Consider the following 12,214-nt stretch of genomic DNA (forward strand, 5'->3'; position numbering starts at 1 on the left):
CTCATACCAATTGGAGTTATACAACTTTAATTATAACTTAAACAGTACACTGGACTCATAGGTCCTAATTTCCTACAAGAAGCATACACTCCCAATATTCATTCTTCCAACTCCCCAAACTATACATGGCATTCATATCACTTTTAAATCTCATCAATCAGTCTTAATTTGATCAATTTCAAACAATTTTACAAAATCCTCAAATAGTTAGGTCAAAACCCTAACTCAAGGGCCCAATTTATGCAACACACTTCATTCAACATCTAATACACTTAGTATCCTTAATCATCATCATTAAACAAAGTAAAGTCAATCAAAATAGTCAAGACCTTATGGTCACCAAGGCTATTGAAAATTTTAGTCCCCATATACTCCAAATTTTCTTTTAATTTCATAAAATTTATACTTAATTTAGCATGCTTCAACTAGTTAAGAAATAAAGGAATAAGGTTTAGTGCACTAACCTCTTTGGAGCTTCACTTCTAAGCTTGGTAAACCTCACTTTTTTCTTCTTCTAATTACTGCCCTAAGCTTGTTCTAGTGGTTATGACAAGTTTTTGTGAAAGGAAGATGGGCTTTTGAGGTGATTTGGTAGGTGAGATAAAGCTTGGGTGAAGTTTGTTAATGGTAGAAGAGAGTGTGAAGTGGTTCTCGGCTAATGGAAGAAGAAATAAGGGAGCAGAATTTTCTTTTGATTTTTCAGCCCATTTTTTTGTGTTTTAAGTGTATTTAGTGAATGGTGACTGGTGGAAGCATTGTAATGACATAAGCATGAGGTCATAATTCTAAATTTCCTTCATTTTCTTTTCTTTTCTTTTCTACTCATTTTCAATTTAATTTTTAGCAATATTTATTCATATTTTAGATCATAATAATTATTTACCTAACTAGACAAGTAGGCCAAAAATCACCTCTGAAGGCGAAATGACCAAAATGCCCTCCATTTGGCTTAACAGACCAAAATCATTTGTACCGATCTAAAATTTTTTCTAAGCCTTTTCTTGGCATTCTAATGCCATAGAAACCTCAATGACTCTTCTCTGGAGTCTCAAAATTATTTTATGAATTTTCTCCTGGGTTTAAGGCTTCTAGTTGCGAAGACCGCAACTTCCCAATGGGTTACCCATCGCTAGGGCACCGGCTCATTTAACTTGGTAGTATTTTATTTCTAAAATTTTTCCTTAATTTTTCTTACACTTATTTGAGTTATTTATGACTCCTCACTCTCACTGTAGCAATTCCAAACATTCTACTGTTCTGGTGACCAGTGTCGGTCTGGACAGCTAGAACATCTGGAAAAATATTTAGACTAGAGTGAGGAGTCATAAATAACTCAAATAAGTGTAAGAAAAATTAAGGAAAAATTTTAGAAATAAAACACTACCAAGTTAAATGAGCCGGTGCCCTAGCGATGGGTAACCCATTAGGAAGTTGCGGTCTTCGCAACTATAAGCCCTAAACCCAGGAGAAAATTCATAAAATAATTTTGAGACTCCAGAGAAGAGTCATTGAGGTTTCTATGGCATTAGAATGCCAAGAAAAGGCTTAAAAAAATTTTTAGATATGTACAGACGATTTTGGTCTGTTAAGCCAAATGGAGGGCATTTTGGTCATTTTGCCTTCAAAGGTGATTTTTGGCCGACTTGTCCAGTTAGATAAATAATTGTTATGATCTAAAATATGAATAAATATTTCTAAAAATTAAATTGAAAATGAGTAGAAAAGAAAATAAAAGAAAATGAAGGAAATTTGGAATTATGACCTCATGCGTATGTCATTACAATGCCTCCACCAATCACCATTCACTAAATACACTTAAAACACAAAAAAAATGGGCTGAAAAATCAAAAGAAAATTCTGCTCCCTTATTTCTTTTTCCATTAGCCGAGAACCACTTCACACTCTCTTCCACCATTAACAAACTTCACCCAAGCTTCATCTCACCTACCAAATCACCTCAAAAGCCCATCTTCCCTTCACAAAAACTTGTCATCACCACTAGAACAAGCTTAGGGCGGCAATTAGAAGAAGAAAAAGTGAGGTTTACCAAGCTTAGAAGTGAAGCTCCAAAGAGGTTAGTGCACTAAACCTTATTCCTTTCTTTCTTAACTAGTTGAAGAATGCTAAATTAAGTATAAATTTTATGAAATTAAAAGAAAATTTGGAGTATTTGGGGACTAAAATTTTCATCAGCCTTGGTGACCATAAGGTCTTGATTATTTTGATTGACTTTACTTTGTTTAGTTATGATGATTAAGGATACTAAGTGTATTAGAAGTTGAATAAAGTGTGTTGCATAAATTGGGACCTTGAGTTAGGGTTTTGACCTAACTATTTAAGGATTTTGTAAAATTATTTGAAATTGATCAAATTCAGACTGATTGATGAGATTTAGAAGTGATATGAATGCCATGTGTAGTTTGGGGAGTTGGAAGAATGAATATTTGGAGTGTATGCTTCTTGCAGGAAATTCGGACTTATGAGTCCAGTGTACTATTTGAGTAATAATTAAAGTTGTGTGACTCCAATTGGTATGAGACCAATTGTAGGTGAAACTAGACTCAAAATACCCCATTTTTCATGAAGAAACCATGCCCAAATTCTATCCAAATCTTGACCAATTTACTATCCCAATCTGGAAATCCAAACACTGAAACCAGAAAATTGACCAAATGAACAGCATATGTTCATTTAGCCATAACTCCCTCTAGACAGGTCCAAATGACCTGATTTTTGGTCATTGGAAAGATTAGACATAGGAATACAACTTTTATTAAGAACATCAAGCCCAGAAATGCTTCTAACTAAATGAAATTGCTAGCCCAAATGAAGTCACCAAACTGATTAGAACCATTCTGCCTAGAATTTCCTGGACTAAAGCTCACCTGACCAGTTTTGGAAAAATGGCCATAACTTGGTCTATAAAAATCTAAATGCAATGAAACCAATGGAAAACGTTTTATAAGACATAGGCCTACAATATTGGTCTTTTGGCCAAAACCCAGAACCCAAAGGAATTAGGTCAAATGCTTAAAAGAACTTGGTACATCCAAACCTGGAAATTTGCTCAATTTCATCTGACCCCGAATAAGTTTTTATAGTATATCTTTCACTTGACAACTCCATTTGGGATGAGCCATACCTTTCTAGAAACATAAGATGCAGGGCCCCAACTTTGTTTTAGAAACCTTCCTCAAATTATGAATGTACAAACCTTAAAAATCCACTTACAGTAACTGATTTGAACCTGGACCCGGAAGACACAGGGTACGGGAGTCTAGGCCAATTAAATTGGTATAATTAATTCTACAAAACTTAGAAAATTGTAATTAAAATTTTTGAGTGACTATAAGACATAGGGAAACAAATTATTGAAGAACTCTAAGCCTAAAAGTAATTAAAACATGTCCAATTAAATTTGAAAAAGGTAATGCCAAAATCTGCCTAATTAAAGACACAAAATTAAGAAATGAACCAGTTATGGTTATTTGGCCATAACATGGGTTGTGTAGGTTCAATTAGTGCAATGCCAATTGGACATGAAACTAGACACATAATGGCACAACTTTGGTGCAGAAACCCTACCCATAAAACCAAACCAAGTTGACCTAAAAATTGCTCTAATCCGGGTGACTTGCATTCTGCCTAGGCAAAATAATCAAATGAATAGTATTTGTTCATTTGGCCATAACTCAGTGTAGAAAGGTCCAATTGACCTGAAATTTTACCACCAACAAGCTGAGATATAGATCTACAACTTTCATGGAGAAACCTAGCCCAAATTATGACCAGAACATATTCAAAAAGTGAGTTGTAGTCACTGATCCAAGTACTGTAGATTTGGTCAGTCCAGAAATTTTGGAAAAATTTCAATCCGGCCAGTTATGGTTTTTGGGCCATAACTTGAGCTACAAAACTCCAAATGGAGTGATTCAAAAAAAAGAAATATTACTAGGCAAAATAAGGAACAACTTTAATGTTGATAATTTTTCCAAATTCCCACTGCAAAAATGACTAATAGAATAGTAAACACAAAGCTTGAAATCTGAAAATTTTGAACAATTAACATTAAGCTTAGAAATGGTATTGGCAACCAATACCAACAATTTTAGAATGCAAAATGTGATATGTTGGGAGTATTAGAACCAATATACCTATTGTCTATGCAAAAGTCAACATTTTAGTTGACTAATGAAATGAATAGTAACACTTTAACTTAAATTTCAAGAATTGTAAAGTTTAAAAGTGTAACATGCCCTAGTATACCTAGCAAGATTGGTTTGGATAGGTTGGCATACCAATAGGGTTCAGTTAGCAGTACTGCACATGGCATTATGCCATTCTGTGATTGTAACACCCCCGTTTGCATAGCCTGGTATATTTCACTATTCCGGTGATCGGTGTCGGTCCGGGCAATTAAGGGGATTAGAACCATACTTAAGACAACTAGATAAACCATAAACACAAATAATTAGTAATGTCCAATTAGTTAAGTATAAATAAGAAAAACATAACATAAGAAGTTAAACGAGCCAAGAGTCACAACGATGGGTGACCGTATCGGGAATGACTGCGAAGCCATTTTAAACTCAAATTTCGAACCGTAAAATGTGACGCTGCGGTCCTTAGGACCATTACGAACATAGTGGAAAAGAGAAAATCAGGAAAAAGAATTGTTAACCCAGTCAAATAATTAGGTCAGGGAGCCGGAAGAAATATGAAATTAATTGCAAACCGGGATGAACCGGCGAGGGGCAATTTGGTCAATTGACCCCAAGAGATGACTCATGACCTAGCTGTCAAATAAAATCGGAGAAAAGAAAATTTTGGAATCGAGAATTAAATTAAAGAACTAATAAAAAAAAAGAAAAAGAAAAGTTGAAAAGGTGATGACATCATCATGATGATGTAGCTATGACTTCATAATTAATTTTAATTTAATTAACTAATTGACTAAGTTAAATTAAAAAAATAAAAACAAAATTGAAAAGCCAAATTTTATCTTCTTCTTCTTCTTTTTTTTTTTCTCTTTCCTGTAGCTTCTCATCTCTGTCCCTTTTCTCACTAAATCCTCCATGGCTACTTAATTTCAAGCTTTTAAAGCTTGAATCAACCCCATAAATCCCACAATTTTTCTAAATAAAACTTGTTCTTGGATCTTGGCAAGCCTATTGAGAAAGAAATTTGAAGGAAAATAAAAAGAAAATTGAAGCTTTGGGAATACTTCCTTAAAGGTTAGCCAAGAATCCTCTCAATTCTCCTTATATTCATGAAATTGCACTTGAAGTGAACTAGTATTGATGAAAATAAAATAAAAACAACATATTTAGGAATATAGTGAAATTCAGCCAGCTTAGAGGTAACTTGAAATTGATAGATTTTGATACAATTAAAAAGGTAGGCAAGCTTGATTGAAGGTGTAGTTGAGGTTTATATAGTTTAGTTGCATGAAATAAGCTAAACATGAATAAGCTAAACATGGAAGTTAGGGTTTTCGACATTAGAGTTTAGAGACCAAAAATGTGAGAAACTTATAAATGGTGTCTTTGACCTAATGTGAAGTGAGAAATGGTCATTTGTGACCTAATTAAGTGCGTTAGAAGTGTTGGAATTAAAGTCAAATTCGGATTGGGTATGTACCACGACCAAAAGTCAACTTTGAGGGACCAAAAATAGAATTTTACAATTCCAATTGGTATGGGACCAATTGGGACTGAAAATAGGCACTAAATGACACAATTTTTATTTAGGTAGTATGCCCAAAAAGTGACCGAAACCTAGTGAACAAACTGACCAAACTTGAAAATCTACAGTATGAACAGTACACAAGAACAGTAATCGTGTTTGGGTCATAACTTGAGCTAGGAAGGTCTAAATGACCTGAAATTTTACCAGTGGTTAGATGAGATAGAGACATAAAACTTTCATGAAGAACATAAACCCAAATTATGCCATTAACTAAGTCATTTGGCCACCCCAATTTGGTGACTCAAATCTACCTGCACTAGAAAATTACCTAGAATTCTTGGTTGTGTCCAATCCGGCAGCCATGGTTCAAATGGCCATAACTTGAGCTACTAAACTCCAATTGGAGTCATTCAAAAAGGAGAATAAACTTAAGACAATAGGGAACATTTTCTATGAAGAAAGTTTTGCCAAATTCCAACAGTAAACTGACTAATGAAACAGTACAACTAGAAACACCAAAACTGAAAATTTGGCAATTTTTCCTAAAAGACCAGAGTTTTAAGAAAATGGCCAAAACCAACAAGTTTGGTGATTAAAATGTGGTATGTGCGTAAAGTTGGAATTTTCATACCTATTAAGCCTTAGAAAGTCAATAATTTGACTTAAATAGTATAGTGAATAGTAACCCCGAAACACAAAATTTCAAGAACGTCGAGTTTAGCATGTTAGAGCTAGATAAAAGTGAAGTTAAATTTATTTTTGGATTTATGCTAAGTTATGGTACTAAAACACTGTAAAATTGTGTGTTTCAGTTGAAAAGAATATCGGGAAGGAACCCAAGGAACCGAGTCGAGGCCAAGAGGCGACTCACTTGAGGTTTGTGCACAACATCATTATGCTTTAAAATTCATTGATTAAGTGAATGAAATATGCATTTTACCTTTGCTTTGAATTGTTGAAAGTATTGTGACCTTATTTATGATGTTTTGATTTAAATTGTGAAAGTTACTGCATATATTTGAAATGACAATGTTTAGCAAATTGTTAAGATAAGTTTTGAAACCACGGTGTCATGACCATATATTTGAACACCTCACTAGCACGACTAGTGGGGGTAATTAGTTCTGAATTTTGATTCCTTCTCTGGAGAAGTTTTGAGGTGTGCTAGTAGAAGAGGACGTGAATGGATATCCATATATTTGAGCTAGCTAGCCTTGTGATGTGATTTCTCTTTAGCCTCCGGCTATTGAGATTCTATTTGTTTCGAATGGCATGATCTAACTGTGGCTTTTATGAAATGTGTTTTGATACTTCGAAATGAACTTGGTTTGCATTAAAATTTCATAATTCATGTTTTGTGTTTAATGCTCATGTTTAGTCAAATTTTTGAATAAATGTGATTTATATTCTGCATAAAGATTATTTTAGTATGTTGTGCACCACTGAGTCCTAGTACTCAGCGATAGCTTTTATTTCGCAGATACAGAGACTAGAGGAGCAGCAGACTGAGCTGTTAAGGATTAAAGATCATTCAGCTTGAAGTTATCGGGTATAATTTATACCCTAATTGTAAATATTTCTTTTGATTTATGTATTGCATATAAAAGTATGGACATGTAAATGGGTCTTGAGCAGCTTGTACAAAGTTTGTATGAAGTTTGTAATAAAAAAATTTAGTTTGAACTTCCTTTCATGTAAATTTTGTAATGATGTGTATATAAATTGTTTTGTCTCTAATGAAATATGAGTGGAACTATTTTACTTAATTTGAATGAAATGTATTGCTAGTATTTTGAGGATTATTAAATTTTGAACTTGAGAAATTGATTGAAATGATTGTGGAGTTGTTGAAATGGATTGAGTGTGATTGTGAAATTGAAGTAGTTGTTAGGGAAAAATTTTTAGAAGTGCTTTTTACAGGTATTTGAAGAACTGTTTTCTCAAAATACAGAGGGAACTCTGTCAAAATTTTTATAAAATTTACGGAAAAATAAAATGGACCAAAAATATTAACTAGTTTTAATTTTAACTAAATGTTTTAAATACTTATTAGAAAATGCTCACCACTTATCAAAAATAAGGAAATTGATTTAAAATCCCTTGTAGGGTACTTAATGAGTTATCGGTAGGTGAAGTTCGGTAGTTCATTGGGTATTCTACGGGATCATGTTATGCCTTACAGAGGGGTAAGGTGTGACAGTGATTTTATGGCTTTTAGCCATTCTGACATTATGTTGATACTTGGCCTTGTGCCTAATATTTATTATAGCTCATTAGCTATTCTGTTGCACACCGGGAGATACATATGTGACCCATGGTATGACGGCCCAAGGCATCGGGGTGTCCAGTGCCAACGACCCGTTATCTAGTTTGGTCAGCCTGTCGTAGGTTACTTGGGCAGTGTAATTTATTGAAATAAAATTAAGATTATTAGTAATTAAAAATATTAGAAATCAAAAAAATGAGTTAATAAGAATTCAAAAGAATTAGTTAGAATTATGAAATGATCCAAACCACATAAAAATTGTTAAGTAAAATGATAAAAGAGCTGCAAAAATAGGTATAACTTAACTAAATATTTTAAATGTACCTTCTATTGCCATATCAATATAAACTGAGTATTTTTATTAATTCTGTATATTGTGCATTATCACTGTGAATTTAGGAATTAAACGCTTCCAAAGCAGAACAAATTAGAACAAAAGATAATTAATATTAGACACATTGTATTAAATTAAATTGATTATTAAATATTCAAATTATGCTTCGTTCTTTCTTTATTTGTATATTTCATTTTCTTGTTATATTATTGCACCACTAAGTAGCAATGCTTAGCGCGACGGATTTGTTTCCTCACGTAGGTACTGAAGTTAAAGTCCAGCGAATACTAAGCAGAGATTTTAGAGTTCTGATCTACAGAATGTTCAAGGTTGTCACCTCCTCAGTAATGCATGTAGATAGGGCCCATATATATCATATTATGTATTTTCTATATTATAATTAGTTATTATTTGTAATGTAAACTATGAATTGTATGTTGAAATATAGATTATGAAACTGTAATTAATTTGTAAATCATGTAAATTTGTAAATTATGTAATTATTTTGTAAATTATGTAAATTAAGGATTTATGTAATTAGTTGCAAATTATGTAAATTAATGCAAATTTGAAAATTTTGCTATAAGAATGGAGTATGAATGAATTTGTACAAATGAGTATGGATTTGAATTACATAATGATTTTTGAAATGATGATATGAGTATGGATGATATTATTATTGGAAATTATTGTTGAACTTTTCAAACAGGTGAATAGTGAAATATGCCAAATGGTAATAGAAACAAGGAAAACTCTGCTGGTTTCTCTCTGAAAAAAATAAGTGATATTAAAAATATAATGAGATCAAATTATTAAAATAATAAAGTAAGACAAGATAGGGTGCTCCAGCACCGAATGTAGCACACTTTGCTCGGCTACACTATAGTCGGGTGAGGGGTGTTACATTTTGGGTTTTGGTCAAAAGACCAATATTGTAGACCTATGTCTTATAAAACATTTTCCATTGGTTTCATTGCATTTGGATTATTATAGACCATGTTATGGGCATTTTGCCAAAACTGGTCGGGTGAGCTTTAGTCTAGGAACTTCTGGGTAGAATGGTGTAGGTCAGTTTGGTATCATAAATGTAGTCAACAATTTCATTTGGTTAAAAGCATTTATGGGCTTGGTGTTCTCAATGAAAGTTGTAGTCCTATGTCTAATCTTTACAATTGTATAAAATTTAGGGCATTTGGACCTGTCTAGAGGGAGTTATGGCCAAATGAAATGTTCATTTAGTCATTTTTCTAGGTTCAGTGTTTGAATATCCGGATTGGGATAGTAAATTAACTAAGACTTTGGCAGAATTTGGGCAGGGTTTCTCCATGAAAAATGAGGTATTTTGAGTCTAGTTTCATCTCCAATTGGCTTCACACCAATTGGAGTCACACAACTTTAGTTATAACTCAAACAAGACACTGAAATCATAGGTCTGAATTTCCTGCATAAGAGAAGCACTCCCAATATTCTATCCTCCTTGCTCCCAATTATAATTTATCATCCATAACACTTCAAATGATCAACAAACAGTCTCAACAAGATCAATCTCAAGCCATAACACCAAGGTACCAAAATTAATTCAAACCCTAACTGAAAATTTCTCAACTCATCCCTAATTCATGCATATCACATGAACTACCATCTCTAATCCATTCACACATCCCAAATACCATCATCAAACCAATTTAATTCAATTTAAACCATTAACATCATCACTTCCTTAAGGCTGCCAAATTCCATGGTGTTCATACCGATAGGTTTTATTTGAATTTGCTTACAATTTCTTACTTAATTAAAGTCCCTAACATGGAAATAAAGAGAAAGATGCATAAATAAGCACTAACCTTGTGTGAGCAGAATTTTTTTCTTGGCTAATCTTTAATTTTCCTTCACTTTCTTTCTTTTTCTAGGCTGCCAAACACTTCTCCAAGGGGTGGGTTCAAGTTTTTGTGAAGGTGGCTAGGGATTTTTGTATGAGACAATGGAGAATTTCAAGCTAGCAAGCTTGAAAATTTTTATGGGAGGGTCACCTATGGAAGTCGGTTGTTTGAGGAAGGAGGAGAGCATATTGTTTTTCTTATTTTTGTCTCAATTTAATGATATTCATCCCCTTTTAAATTGCTTGACAATTTCCCATTGGTTAGGATTTAATTTTATTCATTTATGACATCATGCTTATGTCTTAAATGTGATTTTTATTTCATTTCCTTTTCTTCTATTTTCTACGCATTTTTAATTTAATTTTCATCACTTTTTATTCATATTTTATAATTTAATTTTTATCACTTTTTATTCATATTTTATGTCATATAATTTATTTACTCAATTGGACAAGTAGATCAAAAATTATCTCTGAAGACGAAATGACCAAAATGCCCTCCGTTTGGCTTAAGGAGCCAAAACTGTCTGTACCGGTCTTAAAAATTCTCCTAACCTTTTCTTGACATTCTAATGCTACCTAGGGTGCCATAACTCTTCTCTAGCATTGAAAAAATTATTTCATAGGATTCACCTCGGGTTTAGGGCTACTAGTTGTCTTCACCGCTACTTCCAGTTAGGTCACCCATCGCTAAGGCACTGGCTCATTTAACTTCATTGTATTTCATTTCTTTTATTTTTCCTTAATTTTTCTTACTCTTTATTCAGTCAATTTATGCCTCCTCACTCTAGTTTGATTATAGTTCTAGACATCCTAGCTGTCCAAATAGACGTTAGTCGTCAGAACAGTTGAATGTACGGACTACCTAAAGTGAGGGCGTTACAATTTTCCTCCTTTAATAAAAATTTCGTCCTTGAAATTTACTCGATGTAAATAGTCGAGGAACTGCTATCTTCTTGTTTTTCCAATTTTCCTTCTTATAATACTTTACTTTTTCCTTAGTCTATCTTACTTAATCTAGTTCTACATACTTACCTTTAACCTTTTTCCTTTGCTCCCTCTGTCCTATGGTTTTTCCATAGTATTTTCAAACTCATTTCTAATAATAAAACTCTGTTCTGGCATAACTATGCTAAAGCAGAGACCACATGCCAATATTCTCATCTCGATGTACTATCGGAAATACGTTGCTCTACACAATAGTCTCACGTAGGTACTGTAATCTACAGCTTACAGCACAAACATTGAGAATATTGCGTAGTTACTACGGTATATCCTAATAGATCAGATTTTTCCTATACTTATCCTTTTTGAATCTATGACTTTCTGTGGATCGAGATCCATACCTTAACCTAAAATAACCAGAGAAAACAGATCTGCATTAGTGTCACCTTCACTCGTAGATAAGGGCTCATGCATGTTATGCACACTATATCTTTCTATCTATCTATGCTTAGGAACACCTAAACCATTGCTCTAATACCAATAAATGTAACACCCCTCTCCCGTCTACAGTGTAGCTGAGTAAGGCGTGCTACATTTGGTGCCAGAGCACCCTATCCTGTCTTATCATTTACAATATTAATTTAATATCCATTTAATTTTATTATCTGACTTATAAAATTTTTTTTCTTTTATCCCATTTCATTTTTATGGAGACCCAAATAGACTCCCCTCTGTTCTATCAGTGCATGGTGGGTTTCAATTTACCTGTTAAAATAATTCATATCCATTTCATCTATTCATTCATCATATTATTTCTCATGCTCATATCAATTTTAATAAAATAAATTACATTTCATTCATATAAAGTTTACATATACAATAATTTATAATTTATATACAATCCAAAATTATCTACATCCTTTAATTACATACAATACCAAAATGCAAAGTCTAGTATATACATGAGCCCTACCAAAATGACTGATGAGGTGACAACCCACATTGCAGCAGATCTGGTCCAAGTCCGGTCTAGGCCCTACTGCTACTGCTGCTCTCCAGTACATACGCATGGTAAGAATCAATGTGCTAAGCAAAACACTTA

The sequence above is a fragment of the Hevea brasiliensis genome, chromosome 10, assembly GCF_030052815.1.
Source record: "Hevea brasiliensis isolate MT/VB/25A 57/8 chromosome 10, ASM3005281v1, whole genome shotgun sequence".
NCBI classification, from domain to species: domain Eukaryota; kingdom Viridiplantae; phylum Streptophyta; class Magnoliopsida; order Malpighiales; family Euphorbiaceae; genus Hevea; species Hevea brasiliensis.